Source organism: Zootoca vivipara, chromosome 14, assembly GCF_963506605.1.
Source record: "Zootoca vivipara chromosome 14, rZooViv1.1, whole genome shotgun sequence".
NCBI lineage: Eukaryota > Metazoa > Chordata > Lepidosauria > Squamata > Lacertidae > Zootoca > Zootoca vivipara.
In genome coordinates, this window is record NC_083289.1 from 53,060,987 (window position 1) to 53,081,504 (window position 20,518).

Here is a 20,518-nt window from a genome sequence, read left to right on the forward strand (position 1 = left end):
ACTTGATTTATTTAAGTAGATGTTGTGGCAAAGGTGTGGGGCATCTTCCTCGGCAACAATTGGGGAATCTTTTAGGGCTTGGGGTTTTCCCCAATGGGCTCGGTGGATGATATATGGGTTTTCTGGTCCCTGTGCCCATCTTTTAAGACTCGGATGCAGCAAGGGGGTGTTGACACTTCACCCATTTGGGCGTTCAGCTGCTGAAACCCAAATATAGCTTGCCTAAGAAAGGGGGGAGTCGGGTCTAAATATTTGGCTGTGTGTCTGCTGGGTCACAGGCCTCAGTGGGTCGATAGCCAGATACTGACATATGCATTTGCACAAGCTGGCATAAATGGCAATATGATCTTACAGAGTTTCCTTTTGGCAACGCTGGGCTGTTGTAACCACCTGATTTAAAAGCCCAGTTCTGGGCAGGGAGGACTCTGGCCTTAAGGAGGATCCTCCCCCCCCCAAAAAAAACCCACCAATGATGTAAAACTTTAAATTTCCCAACTGGATATCTTGGACCCCAAATTTTTTTTGCTGGAGAGCAGGGTAAGGAAGGCCTTGTTTCCCTTGTGGCCTCATGGAGCGCTGGCTCGATGGGCAGCCATGGCATCTCCCTGTTGAGCCAGGAGAAGACACAGTCCTTCAGCTGCCTCCTGAGAGACCCATCGCGTTTCCTGCCAGGAACTGAATAGCAGAACTGAATTGCTCCCCAACCCATTCTATCACATCAGCAACTGCATAAGCAGGTGGGGCTGAGAGGTGGCAGATTTGGCGCAAGGTCACAGCGAGCTGCTTCCCTGGGTGTGGGATTTGAACCCAGGCCTCCCCAGTCCCGGCCTTACATACTGACCATTGCACCACCCTATTGCTCCCTCCAGGGTTTGGGGGCAAGTCCTGTATGCAGCAGTTGGCTTTGAACACCTTTTCACATGCTGTCTTTGGCTTAACATGGGTGGGCTAAGAAAGGGGGGGGGATATTCATATCTGTTACACCTTTCGTTGGGAAAAGAGAGCCACTTGCAATCTTCCCTTGTTGCAGCGTGTACCTGCAGTATACTCCGTACAAAAGCTTGTTTTGCAAAGACTACGAAAGCTGGTTTTGCAAAGACGTCGGGTGTTTTTACAAAAGCATTTCTATTTTATTCCTGGCCAGCACCAGTTAAAACACACAGAAACTATCCCTAGGAAGCAATGTCAGGTCCATTTCATTTATAACACTGCGAGTGGGAAGCACTTATTTTAATCTGCTGCCCCAACAATCGGAGGTTTACAAAATCTTGGAACGGTAAAATGGAGTTGGACTCCCAAGGGTCATCTAGTCCAGAGTCCCTGACAGGTGGCCATCTGACCTCCGAAAAAGGACTTTTTCCTTCCTTCCCTTTGTAAGGCATCTTGTGCAGGTTGCTATTCTGTTAACCACAAGACCCACCAGCAACGGCTTCCTCCAACAGGATGAAGCAAACACACAACACTGAACGGGAATCCTTGGTCAAGGTCAAGGCTTTTTCACACAGAGAGGCCTGTTATAATTTCTCAATGCCCCCCCCCAAGCCTTTTTTCTGCAGGTGGATTGCCCAGCAGAGCTGGTAACAGAAGATGCTGCTATTTGAGCAGAGTTTCTCATCTGCGTTGTAAAAAGGGTGGGGCTGCAGAATTTGCAAACTTTGACCATCAAGTTCCTCGGTGCATAGGGGAGAAGGCCCAGCTCAGTTGCCTTCTGTGCGGTCATTACTATGATTGCACCTCCCAACACTTTGCATTGATATGAACTACGGTGCCCGCAACAGTGTGGGCAGTTCCTTCTTCCAGAAAGTCACGTTTCCACCAAACATTATTGCTGTTATTAATCATTTTTGCAGAATTGTTTCTGTTTGCAGATTTAATTTTTTGTACATGTTTTTATTTTTAAAATAACAGATGCAACCATATATATTAAAAATGCACAAAGTATTCCAGACAGGCAGACTGTTAAGTCATGCAGGTAACAACACAGGGCGCAAAGCCTCCAAGTTTATCCATGCATTGTAAAACATCAGTATGAAGGTGCAAAGGAAAATATTCACATGACATCAGCTAGGATAAGTTGAAAATGAAAAACTGCTCAGCATTTTACAGTTTGTTGATGAGCGAAGGTGACAAACATCCACTATGCCCTTATCCAGGCTTCCTCAACCTCGGCCCTCCAGATCTTTTGAGACTACAATTCCCATCATCCCTGACCATTGGTCCTAGCTAGGGATCATGGGAGTTGTAGGCCAAAAACATCTGGAGGGCCAAGGTTGAGGAAGCCTGCCCTTATCCCTGCACTCCTGGAGGAAGGGTGAGGTGTAAATTTAATAAATTATTTCAGAAAATGTAACACTTTAATAAAGCAGCCTTTACAAGGGTTCGAAGTTTTACCCTTTTGGTTTGTTTTTTGTTCCGCTCCCCAAAAAAACCACCCACAATTATTAAAAGTAGTTAGGAATGCAATGGACTCTCAGGCACCGCAAGATCATTTCTGAAATCTGCAAATTGCTTCATACTTTTTGAAAATGTGACTAAGACTACTCACAGCTGTTGAGAGTGCTCCAGTGACTGTGAGGGTAATCCTAAGCCTGCTTACTCTGAAGTAAGTTCTACTCAGAACAATGGCATTTACACCCAAATAAAATAACATAAAATTGTAGAGCTGGAAGGGGTCCCTGAGAGTCATATGAGACTGAAGCCCAAGGTTTTGTGGAATGGACTTGAACCAGCTCAGTTTCCTTCTTTATGGAACAATTTGTATCTGAAGAAGTGTGCATGCACACGAAAGCTCATACCAAAATAAAAACTTAGTTGGTCTTTAAGGTGCTACTGAAGGATTTTTTATTTTTTTTATTTTACTTCGATCCAGACCAACACGGCTACCTACCTGTAACCAGAATTTCCTTACACTTCATTGTAAGCCATGCTCTTTCAATCAATCTGAACCTCTTTGGTGAGAATCCTGATTTCCTTCCGATTTTATGTATTCTACCGCAGTTCAAGCTCTGGGCCTGAACCATTCTCTGTGCAAAGTGGGGGCTCTGTCACTGAGCCCAGAGGACTGAGCAGTGTCCTCGAGAAACCCCAATAAAATGAACCACGGATTGCTGGGAAGAACCAACACTTCCTGAAGCAACCTGCAATCTCATTCCCAGGATGTCACTCACCGGAGTGTCTCCCTCTCTACACACACCTGTTTCTGCATTTGTACAACCTAATACAGCTGAGCAGCCGTTGTTCAACACGCTCCGCTCTTCCTCGTTCAGGGTTAAGCGGTTTGCGTTTGCCTGGCAAGCTGATAGGATCACATCACGTTGCAGCGTGTGGGCAAACAGAATTTTCCAGCGATTTCTCATCAGCTCAAAATGTCCAGCCTCTCAGAGAGCCGGCTTAGTGGGGGAAGGACAGGAGCTTTACGTCTGAGATTACTCTCTAGTTGCCCAGGTGAGATGAACCACACAGTTGGGAAGACCTTAGAAACCAGCCCATCCCATAGCTGCCAAGTTATCCCTTTTTTACAGGGATTTTCCCTTATGCTGAATAGGCTTCCTCGCGAGAAAAAGGAAAACTTGGCAGCTATGGCCCATCCTGAACATCTTTCCTGCTTGCTTCCTATTCGTAACACACACACACACACACACACACACACACACACAGAGAGAGAGAGAGAGAGAGAGAGAGAGAGAGAGAGAGAGAGAGAGAGAGAGAGAGAGAGAGAGAGATTCTCCTGCCTTCCATTTCTTAATTGCCTGCCAAAAAATTCAACCAGGGGTTTTCTTCCCAAACTAGGCTGGGGAGAGTACAACTATGCTCTTATTTCCACAAACATCCCTCCATCCTGCTGTGCATTTGATACAGAATTTGCTTTGAGCTATAAATCCCGGGGGGGGGGGGGCTGGGAAAAGCAAGAGGATGAGAGAATCTGCAGTCACACTTCCAGAATTCGAGAGAGTGCTGGGTGTGCACATTTTTTTGTGTTGTTGCATCGTTAATGTGCCATTTTTCAAGGCACGGTGAGAGATATACTGTTAAGGGGAAGGCACAGATTTCTAACTTGGAAATCTGCATTGTTTAAAGCCATGTTTGTGCTGGCTGGCGGGAGAGCATTGATTCCCCCCCCCCCCCCGCCTGATGAATCCTTTGAAAGAAAAGCCAGTTTCAAAAGAAAAGGGTACTATTAAAAGAGAGAGAGAGAGTAGGGGGGGTGTTTAACCTATTCCCTCCCCAAGGCACCAGTTGATTAGAGAAACCAAGATCAGAGCGCCCTGGAAAATTCATACCAGCTGAAGTTTGCTTGGACTTTTAGCTGGAAAGCGACAGATTTCTAAAACCAACCATGGTCTGAATATGCAAGATGCGCTGAGATCCAGCCATTTGTAAAGGGCAGAGAGAAGGGATGGGAAAAGGCTGCAAGGGATGGGAAAAAGGGATGGGAAAAGGCCCTCCATACAATGTTTATGTTTTATCCGTTTAAAAAAGACGAAATTTTAAGTACATGTATCTGCAATAAGGTTCCATCGAGCTGAAAGAGCCTCTGCGTGGGCTTGAGCAAGCAGCTAGCTCTCAGTGTGCCTACTTCAGAGGGGTGGTGTGAGGACAGCTCTGAGCTCTTTGGATGAAAAGCAGGATATAAATGTGATAAATACAAAGGAGAGAGAGAGATCTGGCCTGAGGAACTTTCAGTCTGATAGGTAAGGAAATGTTGCCCTAATAAAGGGGCAAGTGTGAGCAAATGCATCGATCCTTTAAAATAAGAAACATCTGGCTGCAATATTCGCATGCGAAGATTGTCATTTTTAAAAAGAATAGCATTGTCTGTTTTAAAAGCTACAGGTGTGGGCATTGCTGGATTTACATATAAGCTAAAGAAGCTATAGCTTAGGACCCCACTAAGAAAAACAACAACTTGATGTACATTTCCAAAATATAAGCTAAAAAACAAAATTAAACCTACCTACAGCAACAGTGTTTTGTGTTGTGTAGGCTCCTATAATGTAAGTCATGGGCCCCACCTGCTCGCCTGCTCCCTAAAATATCCCTGGTTTGCTCCTTTCTATATATAGGGTGCCTACATTCTGCATGGACTGGTTGCAGGGCAACATGTGCAAATGGCTTGAGATACCTATGAGGTCCATCAATGACCATATAGCATATATTCAACACAGAAAAACAGCGGCAATTTGTGGTTGACAAAGGACAGCTGGACATAGAAAGGGCCCCATTACCTTCAGGAGCTGAGGGCCTCATCCAACCTACATCCAGCCCTGGGTGTGGGCGCACATATATGCACACAGACACCCACAGCCTCGAGGTTGTGCTTGCCTCTTGCAAAGTCTTCCACTGGTGCCCGACAAATCATTTGAGAACAGAAAGGAAGTTATAATCTCTGACGCAGCTTTGGAGACAGAAGCGAAAAAAAACTGTCCAGGAAATGTAATCACAGGTGCGATTCTGCAGAGAGGCCCAAAGGCCTTGGTTTTTTCATTTAATTGAAGAGAAGAAACTAGCTTGAGGGAGAGAGAGGGAGAATGAATGATGTCCTAAGTTGCAAAGCATACGAAAACTAATGTTTGTTCCGCACATGCAGATGAGCAAAGGTTACAACCTGAGTGTCTAATGTTTTGTTGTGCTGGGAGGCGTTCTCTCACTCAGACACTGTGCACTTCTGTTCTGTTCAAGAGTGTGATGGGGAAGCAGAGCTCCAGGGGTCTATCATAGAAGCAGGGGCGCTCGCTTTGGGCTGGGCTCCTGTTCTCTCTTGCATGGCACTCTTCGCAGCCTGTGTTTCGACCATGGAGGGTGCAAATGGCCTGCTTTCTCCCTTGCAATTGGTGTGCTTCAGACTATGTGGGGGACAGAAGCTGGGATACAGGACTTGGGGCTGGCCCTATCATTGGGCAGCATGAGGCCGACAGGGCGGCGGCGGCAGCAGCAGCAGTAGCAACACCCTGGCTGTCCCTCCTCCTGAGCGCAGAGGCTTGCAACCTTCTGTTGGAGGGGAGAGCTGTGTGTGGCACTTGGTCTCTCTTGCCTAATGGCAGGGCAGGGCCTGACCCAAGCAAAAAGCGCAATATATAAATAAAGACAGTCCTTCAGGGCCTTTGGGACACATTTTTGATGATCTGCTTTGAAGGGGAACTGCGAAAACATTCAGTTTTCATGGTATTTGGAGCATTTTGCAAGTAGGAGGGACAGTTTTTATGTATTTATAAGGTTCAGAAGTGGGCATCCCAAATGATCATGGGGGTGGAGCAAATAAAGGTTTCTGTGTTTGGGACTTTTTAGTTTAGAGAAAAGGTGAGTTAAAGGCGACTTCCTGAAAGTTTGTAAAATTATGCCTGGCATGGAGAAAGTGGTTAGAGATTTTTTTTTCCTCCCTTTCTCACCGCACCAGAACTCGTGGACATCCAATGAAGCGGAATGCTGGAAGATTCAGGAAAGTCATCCATGCAATGCAGAGTTAACCTGTAGAACTCCCTCTCACAGGAGGCAGAGAGGGCCAGCAACTTGGGTGGTTTTAACAGAGGATTAGACAAATTCATGGAAGAGGAGAGGTCTATTGAGGCAGCCATGCTTTTGAATACTAGTTGCTGAAAACCACAGGAAGGAAGAGGGCTCTTGTGCGCAAATCTGGCTTGCTGGTTTCCCATAATGTGCACCTGGTTGTTGTGGGAATGTTCAGGGAGGCAGGAGAGGATATATTGTTCATTTATATCCTTCCTAACTTGCGCTAGCAAGTTCTATAACTTAGCAGAATTTTGCATTCCTCTTTTAAACGCACAGCAGATAACTGGTTGCAGGCTTGTTTAAACCTCTCACTATTACGTTCCTGGTAAAGGTAAAGGTAAAGGGACCCCTGACCACTAGGTCCAGTCGTGACCGACTCTGGGGTTGCGCGCTCATCTCGCATTATTGGCCGAGGGAGCCGGCGTATAGCTTCCAGGTCATGTGGCCAGCATGACAAAGCCGCTTCTGGCAAACCAGAGCAGCACATGGAAACGCCGTTTACCTTCCCACTGTAGTATTTTGACATGCTTTCGAACTGCTAGGTTGGCAGGAGCTGGGACCAAGTAACGGGAGCTCACCCCGTCGCAGGGATTCGAACCGCCGACCTTCTAATCAGCAAGCCCTAGGCTCAGTGGTTTAACCCACAGCGCCACCTGGGTTCCTTGTAAGATTCCTGGGTTCCTGGTAAGTCCCCATATATCCTTCTTAAAAGAATAAGCATCCCACAATCTTGTTTAAAGTATATAAAAGAGGTTTACTCGCATCATCAGTTCACAGTTTGATCCCAGAAGGCAGACTTAGTTACAAAGTATATACATGTGGATCTATCCCATATGGGGATAACCCCAGTGTCCTCTGTTGGCTGGAAGCCAACAGAGCCATTCTAGCTAAAAGCTGCTCCAACGACAGAGGAGTAAGAGAGGGTGTGCTGTGTGCCTTGTCCTTTTGTTACCTGCACAGGTAAGGTCACGCCCACCTCTAGTCACTTGCAAGAGGACAGATGCTCCAGGCCAGGAGAAAACAGGAAGTTTTTGACTGGCTGGACCAAACATTCCCCTGCATGTCCACTCTAGGAAAACAAAGAATGTTGTACTTGACTGCTACTTATGTATCACATCCCGCAGCTGTTGCCACCTGTCTGTCTTGAGAAACAATGGAGTGCACTTCTGGGGGTGAAGTCAAACCGCTGCATTAACAGCACTGAAGTGGCCTCCCCGGGCCACAAGCCCAGGCAGTGTCCTGTGCTGTCCAGACAAGAAGAACGCGCACCCCCCACCCCACCCCACTTCGCTGAGATGCTCAAAGGAAATCGGAGCAACATGTTCATGCATCTGGTTGTCCCTTGTGAGAACAGGATGCTGGACTAGATGGGCCACTGGCCCAATACAGAAGGCTCTACTTATGTTCCAATTAGTCTGAAAAGTTGGCACTGGTATATAGCTACTGGTGTTTTTTAAAAAAATAAATAAAGGAAGAATACTTTTCCTAAAGACAACATTAAATAAAGAACAAGGCCCAGAGAAAACTGTTTAAAGACCATGGCAGCCCCATAATGCATCACAATTAGTTATCCTTTCTGTCTGACCTTTTTGGCCAAAATGGATCAATAAAGGGACAGCAGGAAACTGCAGGAATGAGAAGAGAATTGTGTTATGCTTAAATTTTCCCCCCAGGGACTCTGAGGCTGAAGTTCGCGGCACAACATTGTCTCAAAGCCTTGCTAGGTGGGTTTTTGCTGCAGTGGCTGCTTTGGGAGGGGAGAAGGGGGGAGGCAGAGAATGCTTTGATGGTGGGATTTTGGATGAAGGGCGCCTGGTGTCCTCTGCTCGCTCGTATCAAATGTATTTCTGATTATATGGAAGCCGAAGCACGAAAAACAGCAAGAGATATGCATACAAATCTGAAAGCCGAATGCCTTTTGCATATCTTATCAATCTGCTGTGCACTTAAAACTGGGACTCTCACAGCCATTGCGAATCTGAAAAAATCTGATTAAAAACAATAAACAAAACCAAAACAAACCAGCACCCGCAAGGAGCTTGTGTTCACCTAGGAGAGAGCTTGGATATGAGCCGCTGACCATTCCCTGAGCAATGTCACAAGTTGCCGTCAAGAAATGAAACGAAACCTTTGGCGTGGGGGCTGCTCCCAACAGGAAAAGGTAAAGGGTAAAGGGACCCCTGACCATTAGGTCCAGTCGTGACCGACTCTGGGGTTGCACGCTCATCTCGCATTATTGGCCGAGGGAGCCGGCGTATAGCTTCCAGGTCATGTGGCCAGCATGACAAAGCCGCTTCTGGCAAACCAGAGCTGCACACGGAAATGCCGTTTACCTTCCCGCTGTAGCGGTTCCTATTTATCTACTTGCATTTTGAACTGCTAGGTTGGCAGGAGCTGGGACCAAGCAACGGGAGCTCACCCCGTCACAGGGATTCGAACCGCCGACCTTCTGATCAGCAAGCCCAAGAGGCTCAGTGGTTTAACCACAGCGCCACCTGGGTCCCAACAGGAAAAGCAAGGGTCTAAATTTGGGAGGCAGGGCCACAGCGCAGTGAAAAGAGGACATGCAGAAGCTCCAAGGTTTCACTGCTGGGATTGCAGTGGATAAACCATCTGGTCGCCTGTGGGAGAAGAGCCTTGTCGCCCTGAGACACCTTGGAGAGCCCTCTGCCACCCAGAGAAGACCAGTAAACACAGGAAGGAGATCCCATTTCTGCCACCTGCATTGCCAAGATCACACCCACCCCCCAAGCACTTTCAGTTTTCTTTTCCAGGTGGCACCAAACGTGCTGAGCCTATGGGACATGCTCAGTGCTCATTGGACTGAGGACTTTGTGCATGCGCACGAAAGCTCATACCAATGACAAACGTAGTTGGTCTCTAAGGTGCTACTTGGAAGGAATTTTTTTAATTTTGTTTTCAGGATGTGTTGTGTGCTGATGCCCCCATCTTGTTTCTGCTTGTTTCTCCAACGGAAATAGGAACATCCTACCATACCTTCCAATATTTCTCCAATGAAAATATGGACGTCCTAAGGAAAAGCGGGACAAGATGGAGCAAGCGTGTTTTCTCCTGCTCTGGAGGGTAGGACTCGAACCGATGGCTTCAAGTTACAAGAAAGGAGATTCCGACTAAACATCAGGAAGAACTTTATGATGGCAAGAAGTGTTGGACAGTGGAACAGAAGTCCACTCAAAAGGTTGTGGCCTCTCCTTCCTTGGAGGTTTCCAAGCAGAGGTTGAATGGTCAGCTTCTGTAAATCCAGGACTGTCCCTGGAAAATAGGGACACTCAGAGGGTCTGAAGTTGGGGTTCTTCCTCGGAGTGCAGATGACCTGAGATGCATCCCAATCTCAAGTGAAAGTCAAGAAGATAATTCTGGGATTGAGGGAAAGTGTGTGTGTGTGTGTGTGTGTGAGAGAGAGAGAGAGAGAGAGAGAGAGAGCGTTCTCTAGGTTCCAAGACATTTCATCCCAAGGCAGCTGAGTGTACCTTAATATGCATGTAAAAGTGTGTGTGTGTGTATGTCCCCCCCCCCGTCTCCCACATGGAAAATATTTGCAACTGCCTTTGCCATTTGAAGGATTCGTTGCCAGGGACATTTCAAGGTGATACGCAAGTGCTGTGTTTGGAAGATCACAGAGCATCAACGCGGCAGGAGACAGAGAGAATGAAAGTTGAAAAGTTACCTGCCTCCTCCTCTTCCTCCTCCTCCTCCTCCTCGTGCTGTGCCTTTGCTGCGTCCTTCTTAAAATTCGCCTCCTCCATTCACTGCCCTTTTAAACAAGCAGGAATCTCTCTCCCCCCCCCCCTCTGTGAACTGGAAAATCCAGATCTGCCTTATCGGCAAATTTGCTGTATCTGAGAAAGAGGCCTTCTTGAATGCTCTGGAAAATACAGGCAATTTCTGCCCAAGGTTAGATTTCAGAAGGCACCTCAAAATAACACGAAATCAAACATAACGTTGGAGTGGGGGGGGGGAGGAGATGGCATTCTTTGCAAAGGCAATGAGCACCTGTTTGTCTGAGAAGGACACTTGTTTAAATAAAAATGCCTGTTTAGAAGATGATGAGCTGCTCTGGTCCCAGTTTCATAGCAGTAATAAAAAGATAAACCTTGATAGGGAGGGAGGGAGGGAGGGAGGGAGGGAGGGAGGGAGGGAGGGAGGGAGGAAGGAAGGAAGGAAGGAAGGAAGGAAGGAAGGAAGGAAGGAAGGAAGGAAGGAAGGAAGGAAGGAAGGAAGGAAGGAAGGAAGGAAAAGCTGGGAAACATTTTTACCATGCTACAAGATAAAAATATAAATCTAGTGATTCAGAGTTCTCAGATTTGGTTAACTGAAAGATTTATACCCCACATTTAGCCTATTTAGGATTCCCTAAATAGGGAATTCACTGGAAGGACAGATCGTGAAGCTGAGGCTCCAATACTTTGGCCACCTCATGAGAGGAGAAGAATCCTTGGAAAAGACCCTGATGTTGGGAAAGATGGAGGGCACAAGGAGAAGGGGACGACAGAGGACGAGATGGTTGGACAGTGTTCTCGAAGCTACGAACATGAGTTTGACCAAACTGCGGGAGACTGTGGAAGACAGGAGTGCCTGGCGTGCTCTGGTCCATGGGGTCACGAAGAGTCGGACACGACTAAACGACTAAACATCAACAACAAGGATTCCCAGGGTGGCTTAAGGGCAATGCAAAGTCCCCAAATTGTTATTCAAACAAGAATGTGAACATACCTAGTCACTGCCTCTCTGATTAGCCTACCTCACAGGGTTGTTGTGAGCAGGGAGACCCATGCATATGCAATTATAAAGATATCTGTATAAATTTTGTGGGTTTGGGGTGCCATCCTAGATGATGCCCTGAACCCCTTCTGAGTCTTGGGCTCCTGAATCTGTGGAGACAGAAGGTAGGAGAGAAAGCTTGCCAAACCAGTCCTTTTGCCCAGACAATGGCTGTGGATGACTATTTAAGCCCCATGATTCACATGACTGAAGAATTTCTCTGTGCCATAGGATGAATGGGTGGACCTTTCACTTGCTGTCACCTAGCTGCCAGGTAGAGGCCAATAGCCGAAGAGGAGTGTAAGAGGGAGCTGGAAGCAGGGTGGAAGCTGGAGATACAGTGACCTGCTAGATCTGTGCTGGATCCCAAGCCGCCACTCATAGAATTGTAGAGTTGGAAGGGATCGGCAGGGTCAGCACAACCCCCTGCACTTCAGGAATCCCAACTAGAGCTCCCACAACACATGCTCCTCCAACCTCTGCTTCAAAACCTCTAAGGAAGGAGAGTCCACCACCTTCCGGGGGAAGCTCTTACTGTCAGAAAGTTCTTCCTGAAGTTGAGTCAGAATCTCCTTTCTTGTCCCTTGAAGCCATTGGTTCGAGTCCTGCCCTCCAGAGCAGGAGAAAACAAGCTTGCTCAGTTTTCCATGAGCCTTTCAGATATTTGAAGATGGCTATCATATGTCCTATCAGTCTCCTCTTTTTCCAGGCTGAACATCCCCAGCTCCTTCAACCGTTCCTCATAAGGCTTGGTTTCCAGACCCATGACCATGTTGGTTGCCCACATGTTCTGGCGGGTCAATATCCTTCTTAAATTGTGGCACCCAGAGCTGACAACAGGACTCCAGGTGTGGTCTGACCAAGGCAGAATAGAGTGGGACTATTACTTCCCTAGATCTGGGCACTAGACTTCTGTTGATGCAGCCTACAATAGCATGAGCTCTCTTTTTTTGCCAGAAAGGCCCTCAGCGCTGAATCTCAGTGTCCAGGTAGAGCGAGAGCCTCCTAATCTCAGGGTCATGGGTTCGAGTCCCACGGTGGGCAAAAGATTCCTGCATTGCAGGGGGTTGGACTAGATGACCCTCGTGGTCCTTTCCATCTCTACAATTCTATGATTCGACGAAGCACTGGTTATGACACGATAAAGAAAGGTTGTGTTTGAAGGCTCGATTTAGGCTTAGCAGCATCTCTGTTTGCCTCTTTAGCACTGAACAGGAAACAAAGGGCAATCGGGTTTTCCATGGACTGCTGTTTGTTCCAATTTAGCACTAAAGAGCAGGTTTTCTGGGGGAAAGTGGCAAAGCAAAGGCAGAACCTCTAGGAGCCATGCTTACTAGTTACAGGACAAGCAGAAGTGTGGACAAACCCCATGTCTTGTTTTCTTCCTGAACCCCATGCCAGGAAATGTAGCAGCGGTGTTTTCCTTGTGGATAGGAAATGCAACGCTACGAAGGTAACCATCCTCCCCCCCCCCCCTGGTTTGTGCTTTCTGGCTAGGATAAGGATTCAGAGCTGCCCTCCTCAACTATCTCATTTTATGTTCACCCCTTACTCCTGAGCAAATTTAATTAAGAGTTGCCCAAAGTATTTCCATGAGAGAATTTCATTTGTCAATGCCATGGCGTGCCTTAACACTTGCAAGCTGTGAAGTTTTCAGCGGCTGCAGGAATCTGCTTAGTTTTAAGTAAAACCATTCATTCCTATTCTTGTGCCCCAATGAAAGGATGTTACCCCTTAGGGGGAATAATCCCGCTGTATGAAATGTCACAAAAAGGGAATTTGCCTTGGCCATAGCAGGTCTCTCAATGAATACAATGTGGATGGGAAATAAGCATTCATATCTATGGCTTCCTCTCTCTCTCTCTCTCTCTCTCTCTCTCTCTCTCTCTCTCTCTCTCTCTCTCTCTCTCATTGAGGACTGGCCTCATGATAAGTCACTGTGCGAGAAGCAGAGGCTATTACTTTCATTTTAACCCACACATAGAATCACTTACTGGGTCCCTCGTGCCATTTATTTTAAACTATTTATAAGCCGTCTTGCTGAGCAAAACTCAAAGCAGCTTACACAATGGCCATTTAAAATTACAGCTTCAACGATATTTAAAAGATTTGAAAAACAATTTCTACAAGACACCCACACAGCATTAATGAACCACCTGAAAACCCCCACAAACCCACATGCAGCTCAAAATTTCAAGTGCAGTTTCAGTGGAGCCACTGGCTACAAGAAGCACCGTAACAAAAGTTGGATTCCACTTCCTATCATTTTAAATCAACCACAGTTTGTCAGGTCTCCTGAAGCTGTAACCACTGGCCATGCTGGCTACTTGTGATCTAGGCAGGGTAAGGAATTGAAGTTCTTCTGGGGGCTTCTACACCTGGAGACAGGCAATGGGAGGTTTAAAATGTCATGCTCAACCCATAGTTTATTGTAAAATACAAAAGCTTTGGGTTCTGCCCTCCCCAAACCCTTCTTTGCCAGCACAGTCATGAGGAGGTTGGAAGCATCTATTTTAAATGCATCTGTTTGAACCAATGAACTGTGGTTTATTGTTTCCTTCACACATGCCGAGATCAAATGGTGCTTTTTAGCCCGGCATGGTCAGATAAATCATAGTTAGAACTAACCACAGTGACCGGAACAGGAGAACCAACAAACTGTGGTTGGTTTAAACCAGTGCTTCTTTCCCCCCCCCGGGGGGGGGGGGGTACGCAGGGGTACGCATACCCCTAAACATTTTGTGAATCTTGGTACTTTAGTCCATTTACTGTATTTGTTTTTCCCAATTTGAACTATAAAATGGTGGTTTTCTTGAGTCAAAATGAGAGTACCCCTAAACATTTTTTAGGGGGGAAAGCACTGGTTTAAACTGGAAAGTGATGTGGTGAAGAAGAGGGAGCGGAGAGCAGGCTCACCCAAACATCTGGACCAGGTCAATACTTCCAACCCCCGAGTAAGACTAGAAAGTAGGTTTCCAACCTGGCCTATTAACATTGACCCCCTGACCTGGTTTCCCCCACTGAGCAGCTACAAGCTGTCATTCAAATTTCCCGAAACACCCCAGAATGGCACTATGCTGGGCGCACTGGAGCATTGTGGGAAAATCTTAAATGACGTCTCAGTGCTGTTGGCCATTGCAATCAGGTAGGCCCATAGCCAGGGAGCAGGACTTATCTCTTCACACCTGGATGGAGCAATGCCACTGTCTGGTCGGCGGGCGGTTGAAGCCTTGGCTGAGAACGTCAGGACCAGAGGCAAGATGGTGGTGTAGAAGCAGGAACAGGTGCAGGGCTGAGGGTCCAGCAGCAGGCAGTCGCAGGGTCAAGGAGCAAGGCAGAGGTGAAGGTCTGGGGGGTCGAGGAGCAAGGCGTCGGCAAGGCGAAGGTCCGAGGGTCGAGGATCAAGGTGTCAGCAAGGCAAGGGTCGAGGAGCAAGGCATCGGCAAGGCAAGGGTCCAAGGAGCAAGAGGCCAGATGCAACCAGGCAGGGATAGCATTTTTGCAAAGAGCTGAAGGGAAATGCTGAGCTTTTATCCCTCCCAGCTCCTGCCACCAGGTGCAGTGAGGTATCAAGTGGCCTCACCTGAGTGACCACTCCTTGCCTCTCCAGCACAAGCTGAGGTCTTCACCTAAGTGGCCACTCCTTGCTTCTCCAGCACAAGCTGAGGCAGGCCCCAGTCCTGCAAAGCACTACAGGCCCCAGAGCCTGACTCCTGCCCATACTCCTGACAGCAATCTCTGCTGGGGCAGTTAACCAGAAAATGTGGACCGCCGTGATGTTGCTAGACTACAACTCCTGCCAGCGCCCCTGCTGCCCACTGGGTGCTCTGCCCTACCGAGGCTAACAACATCTCGAGAGTCCGTGGTATCCCTGGCACATCCCTGGTTTAAAGAAAAGGCAGTTAAGAGATGACATGATAAAAGTTTATGCACGGCATAGAGAAAGTGGACAGAAGTGGGGAAATCCCCCTAGTCTCTCCTAACAGTAGAACTCATGGGCACCCCAAATGGAGCTGAATACTGGAAGATTCAGAACAGAGAAAAGAAAGTCGTTCTTCATGCAGCGCATCGTTTATCTATGGAACTCTCTCCTGCAGGAGGCAGGGATTAGACAAATTCATGGAGGAGAGAGCTATCAGTGGCTACTAGCCAGGATGGCTCCGCTCTGACTCTGCAACGGGAGGCAGCGATGCTTCTGAAACCGCAGAAGAGGAGAGGGCCCTTGTGCTCGGGTCATGCTTGCCGCCACTTTCTCGTAACTTTATTTGCAGAAATCAAAATAAGAGCGTGTCCTTGGAGCACCCAGAGATAGGTAAGTCGGGTGTCCCGCTCTCCTGCCGTTACACCCACGGCTTTCCTCTGTGTGTGTGGTCCCATCAGCCACGACGCACTTGTAGCCAAATTATAATAGCGGGAGATGCACATGTACAACAACCCATGCTCAGAGAGAGAGAGAAGAGGGATATGACAATGCAGCTCTATAATTAAATCTCTCCCGTTTCCCCTCCTGGAGAGCCCTTTCCTTTTTGACACACACAGTAGAAAAACTGTTGTTATGACATCAAATTCCAGGTTGCTCTAAGGAGGACTTTTGAGCAGCTGTCTGTTGCTGCCTCTCCGTGTTGTCAAGGAAATCGCCGCGGAAGGCGGGTCCTGAGGTCTCAAGAGCTTCGCTTGATGAAAAATGGTGGGGAGGCGCATTGGGGCTGGGGCTGGGGAACGGGGCTAAGTTTGGGCTGCCAAAGGAGGGGGTGGGGGAGACAAGCAAACAAACCAATCCAGATTGGTTTTCTTCTTCTGATTCTGCAGTTGCCAGAATTTGTCTCTGGTAGTAAAGTCCAAAGTTGGCCTTGCTTGTCCAAATATCTGTGCCTGTCTTATTTTCCAGCATTTATGTGCTGGGTTTCTTCTGTCGTGGAACATGAGGTATCAGGCCAAGGATTGGGGCCCAACCAGTCTCCCATCCTGGCCAAAGACCTGTTCAGTATCCACCAAGGTGGGGGACCCTCATATGTATATATATGTGTATATATATATATATATATATATATATATATATATATATATATATCAAATCAAATCTTTATTACGGTCATAGACCAGCATTACGGGGGAGGGGGTACAGTGATTGAAAATCTGAAAAACGATTTGAAAAACTAAAAAGAATTAAAAGTCTATAAAAATCTAAAAAAGGAAGCTAGGAAAGTCTAAAAGAAGGTTTAGGAACATTAGACGGGAGTGGCAGATCATAAGAGGTTAGTATATATATATAAGACTATAGCTATCAATCTACAGAGCACTCTGATATGAGTGCTCATTAAATCTAGATTGTGGCACAGGTCATCGTCAGATGAATTTTGAGCGCTGCTGTGCAGAATCTGGCAACATTGTATGTTGCACACATACGTACAACACGTGCATAAGATAGAGGGGCTCAGAGCATCCTCAGCAGATCTTGTTTCTCCATCAATGGCTGAACAATGGGGGTGGAGACGCTCCTTCAGGTATTCTGGGCCGAGGCTGTTTAGGGCTTTCAAGGTCAGCACCAACACTTTGAATTGTGCTCGGAAACCTACTGGGAGCCAATGTAGATCTTTCAAGACCGGTGTTATATGGTCTCGGCGGCCGCTCCCAGTCACCAGTCTAGCTGCCGCCTTCTGGATTAGTTGTAATTTCCGGGTCACCGTCAAAGGTAGCCCCACACAGAGTGCATTGCAGTAGTCCAAGCAGGAAAAAACTGGAGCCAGGCGCGTAGCAAGGGTGGGGCGTAGGGGGCATACTAGCTCCACTCACAGGGGGGCAGCGCCTCTGGGCCCTGGCCCGCCTTTGCCTGCTCCACCCGAGCAGGAAGAAAAAGAGCGTGCTACGGAGTGGGTTGCCGGGCGGTGGTGCCGGCAAACCACTCTGTAGCATGCTCTAGTTCAGAGCGCACCAGCTACCTGGATGGACTGCGCATGTGCGGACATGCGCAGTCCATCCTGGCACGCATGTCGTGCATCGTGACGTCACGACGAGTGACGCCCCACCCCCAGGGGGTGCTGCCCCGGGCAGCCAAGCGGCACTGTTCGCCGCTGACTGGAGCATGCACCACTCTGGCGAGACAGTCTGTGGGCAGGTAGGGTCTCAGCCTGCGTACCAGATGGACCTAGGAGACAGTTGCCCTGGACACAGAATTGACCAGCACCTCCATGGACAGCTGTGAGTCCAAAATGACTCCCAGGCTGCACACCAGATCCTTCAGGGGCACAGTTGCCCCATTCAGGACCAGGGAGTTCCCCCACACCTGCCCGCTCTCTGTCCCCCCAAAACAGTACTTCTGAGTTGTCAGGATTCAACCTTAATCTGTTAGCCGCCATCCATCCTCCAGCTGCCTCCAGACACTCATGCAGGACCTTCTCTGCCTTCACTGATTTAAAAGAGAGGTAGAGCTGTGTGTCGTCTGAAGGCAACCCCAGCCAGCAATCTGGCCACTGTAATTTGGACCGGCTGACATTTCCGAGCCGCGTTCAAGGGCAGCCCCACAGAGAGCGCATTGCAATAATCCAATCTGGAAGTTAGCAGAGCATGGAGGATTATTCCCCATGCTGTCAGCTAGCTGCTGCTGGCAGATCCCAAGAGAATGCACAGGCTGATCATGTAATGCCAAAGGACAACTGTGCTATTAATAGCTCTTTTCCCCAAACTGTCAGCTCACGTTGATTTATCAACTCATTCTGCAAACACACCCACCCACACCGCCACTCTCCCCTCCTGGCACACAACCCTTTTGGTATTTGCTTTTTCCAAGGACTCTGCACATCATTTCCTTGTTTACCTTTACCTGGCCAAAAATATGACACCTTTGTGGCTGGAGTGCTTGGGAGGAGAGGCCCAGCCCAGCCCAGCTACAGAGAGGGCAAATTAAGGAAGCAGAATGCTGGAAGATTCGGGACAGATAACAGAAGGTACATCTTCGTGCATTGCATAGTTAAGCTATGGGCCTCACTGCCAGAGGAAACAGGGGTGGCCTCCAACTCAGATGGCTTTCAAAGAGGATGGGGCAAATTCATGGAGAAGGAGAAGGCTTTCAGTGGCATATGAGCCAGGATGGGTATGTTCTGCCTCCACATTCAGAAACAGCATTGCTTCTGAATACCACTTGCTGGAAGCCACAGGAGAGGAGAGAGCTCTCGTGCTTGAATCCTGGTCCCATGGGCATCTGGTTGGCCTGATGCAGCAAGCTCATCTTAACATTCTTATGGGACGTTCTTAACGTTCTTAAGGGACACAGGTGGCACTGTGGTCTAAACCAGTGAGCCTCTTGGGCTTGCCGATTGGAAGGTCGGCGGTTTGAATCCCCGCAGGACAGGGTGAGCTCCCACTGCTCTGCCCCAGCTCCTGCCAACCTAGCAGTTCGAAAGCACAGCAGTGCAAGTAGATAAATAGGTACCGCTGTGGCAGGAAGGTAAACAGCATTTCCGTGCGCTCTGGCTTCCATCACGGTGTCCCGCTGCGCCAGAAATGGTTTAGTCCTGCTGGACCCACGATCCAGAAAGCTGTCTGTGGACAAATGCCGACTCCTTTGGCCTGAAAGCGGAGGTGAGCACTGCACCCCCAGAGACGCCTTTGACTGGACTTAACTGTCCAGGGGTCCTTCACCTTTTTGTTTTATCCATTATGCCAGAACTTCATCATGGAGTGAAAATGTCCATGCACTATCGGTGCTCATGATCCCACAGAGAGAACATAATAATAATAATAATAATAATAATAATAATAATAATAATAATATTTATACCATGCCCATCTGGCAGGGTTTCCCCAGCTACTCTGGGCAGCTTCCAGCAAAATATTGTTGTTGTTTAGTCATGTCCGACTCTTTGTGACCCCATGGACCAGAGCACACCACGCACTCCTGACAAGAGATGGGAGCAAAATATTAAAATGCAACAATTCATCAAATATTAAAAGCTTTCCTAAACAGGGCTGCCTTCAGATTTTATCATCTCTCACCCAAGCAAACACAATCCTTTCTAGGGGGGCATGGATCCTGCAATGGCAATACTTTGAATCTGCTCCTTCTTCCAAGCAGCTCAGGGTGACGCACAAGAACAGGGGTTTCCTACAAGCTTCTGCTTGGCCACTGGGAGAAGAGGGTGCTGGACTGGATGAGGCCCCCTTTGGCTTGATCCAGCAGGGTTTCTCCATCCATCCTGTCCCCCCACCCCAGGAGAAGGACCCCCCCCTTGGCCATGATTGCTGGCTGCCAGGTTTCCACCAGGAAGTGGGACTCGAGGACCTCAAGGACAAGCTGGTGTCCCTTTAAGGTAATCTCCCTGTACATGTGCATCATGTTATATTGTTTGGCAGATGGATGCTAATGGAAATGCGCAGTTATGTTATGTAACAGAAAGCCCGCTGGAAGACAGTGGTGGATGAGTTATGTGTAAGCAGAGCATTAACATAACTTACATTATTGCTTTCCCATAATCTTGCGTAGCACAGGGAGGACCACACAGCGAGCAGGATTATCGGGGAGGAACCGGCAGGGCGGGCAGAGGGAGGGTTATCTGAAGGGGTGCATTACCGCTGGCTCTGAAACAAGAGATGCCCTGGACCGTCCGGTCGCTTTGCAGGGAGGAAATGTGGGTTCCCAGGTGGGATTTTGGGACGTCCTGGGTCTCTATAAAATGGCATTGGCCCAGTCTTCAAATGTGGTACATGGCACTCAGAGATAGTAAGTGCTGATGTGCGTCCACAACAGGATTTAAAATCTAATGGGGATCTGACTCTGCACACCTACGTCTCACATCGGGAGGCTATGGGATGCCCAGATACTCTGGCATGCAATTGCACTAAAAAAGTCACAGAAGACGTGGTGCTGTGTGCCAAATCCTGCTGTCTTGAAATCTCAGGTTTAATTTCCTTTTTAAAAAAATAAAAAAACCCACCAAGTTTCTAGTCCTTTTGGAGAGCTTTGAAAGTGCATGGGAAATGCCTGGATGAGATCTCAGATACCACAGAAGTTGCAGTTAGGGCCGGGGCTTCAGTTCCTGTGCTTCTCCTTGTTTAGCAAAGCCAGATTAATGATGCACCCTTACTCAGAAGAGCCACTGAGTTAAACGGGGCTCGCTCCTAGGTGAATGGGTCCAGGATTGCACCATGTGTAAGATTCCACTGCTAATGAAAGAAAAAGGGGTTTACTTAATTCATATGTGTGTTAAGAGTTTAGGAGTGCGAACAGATGCTG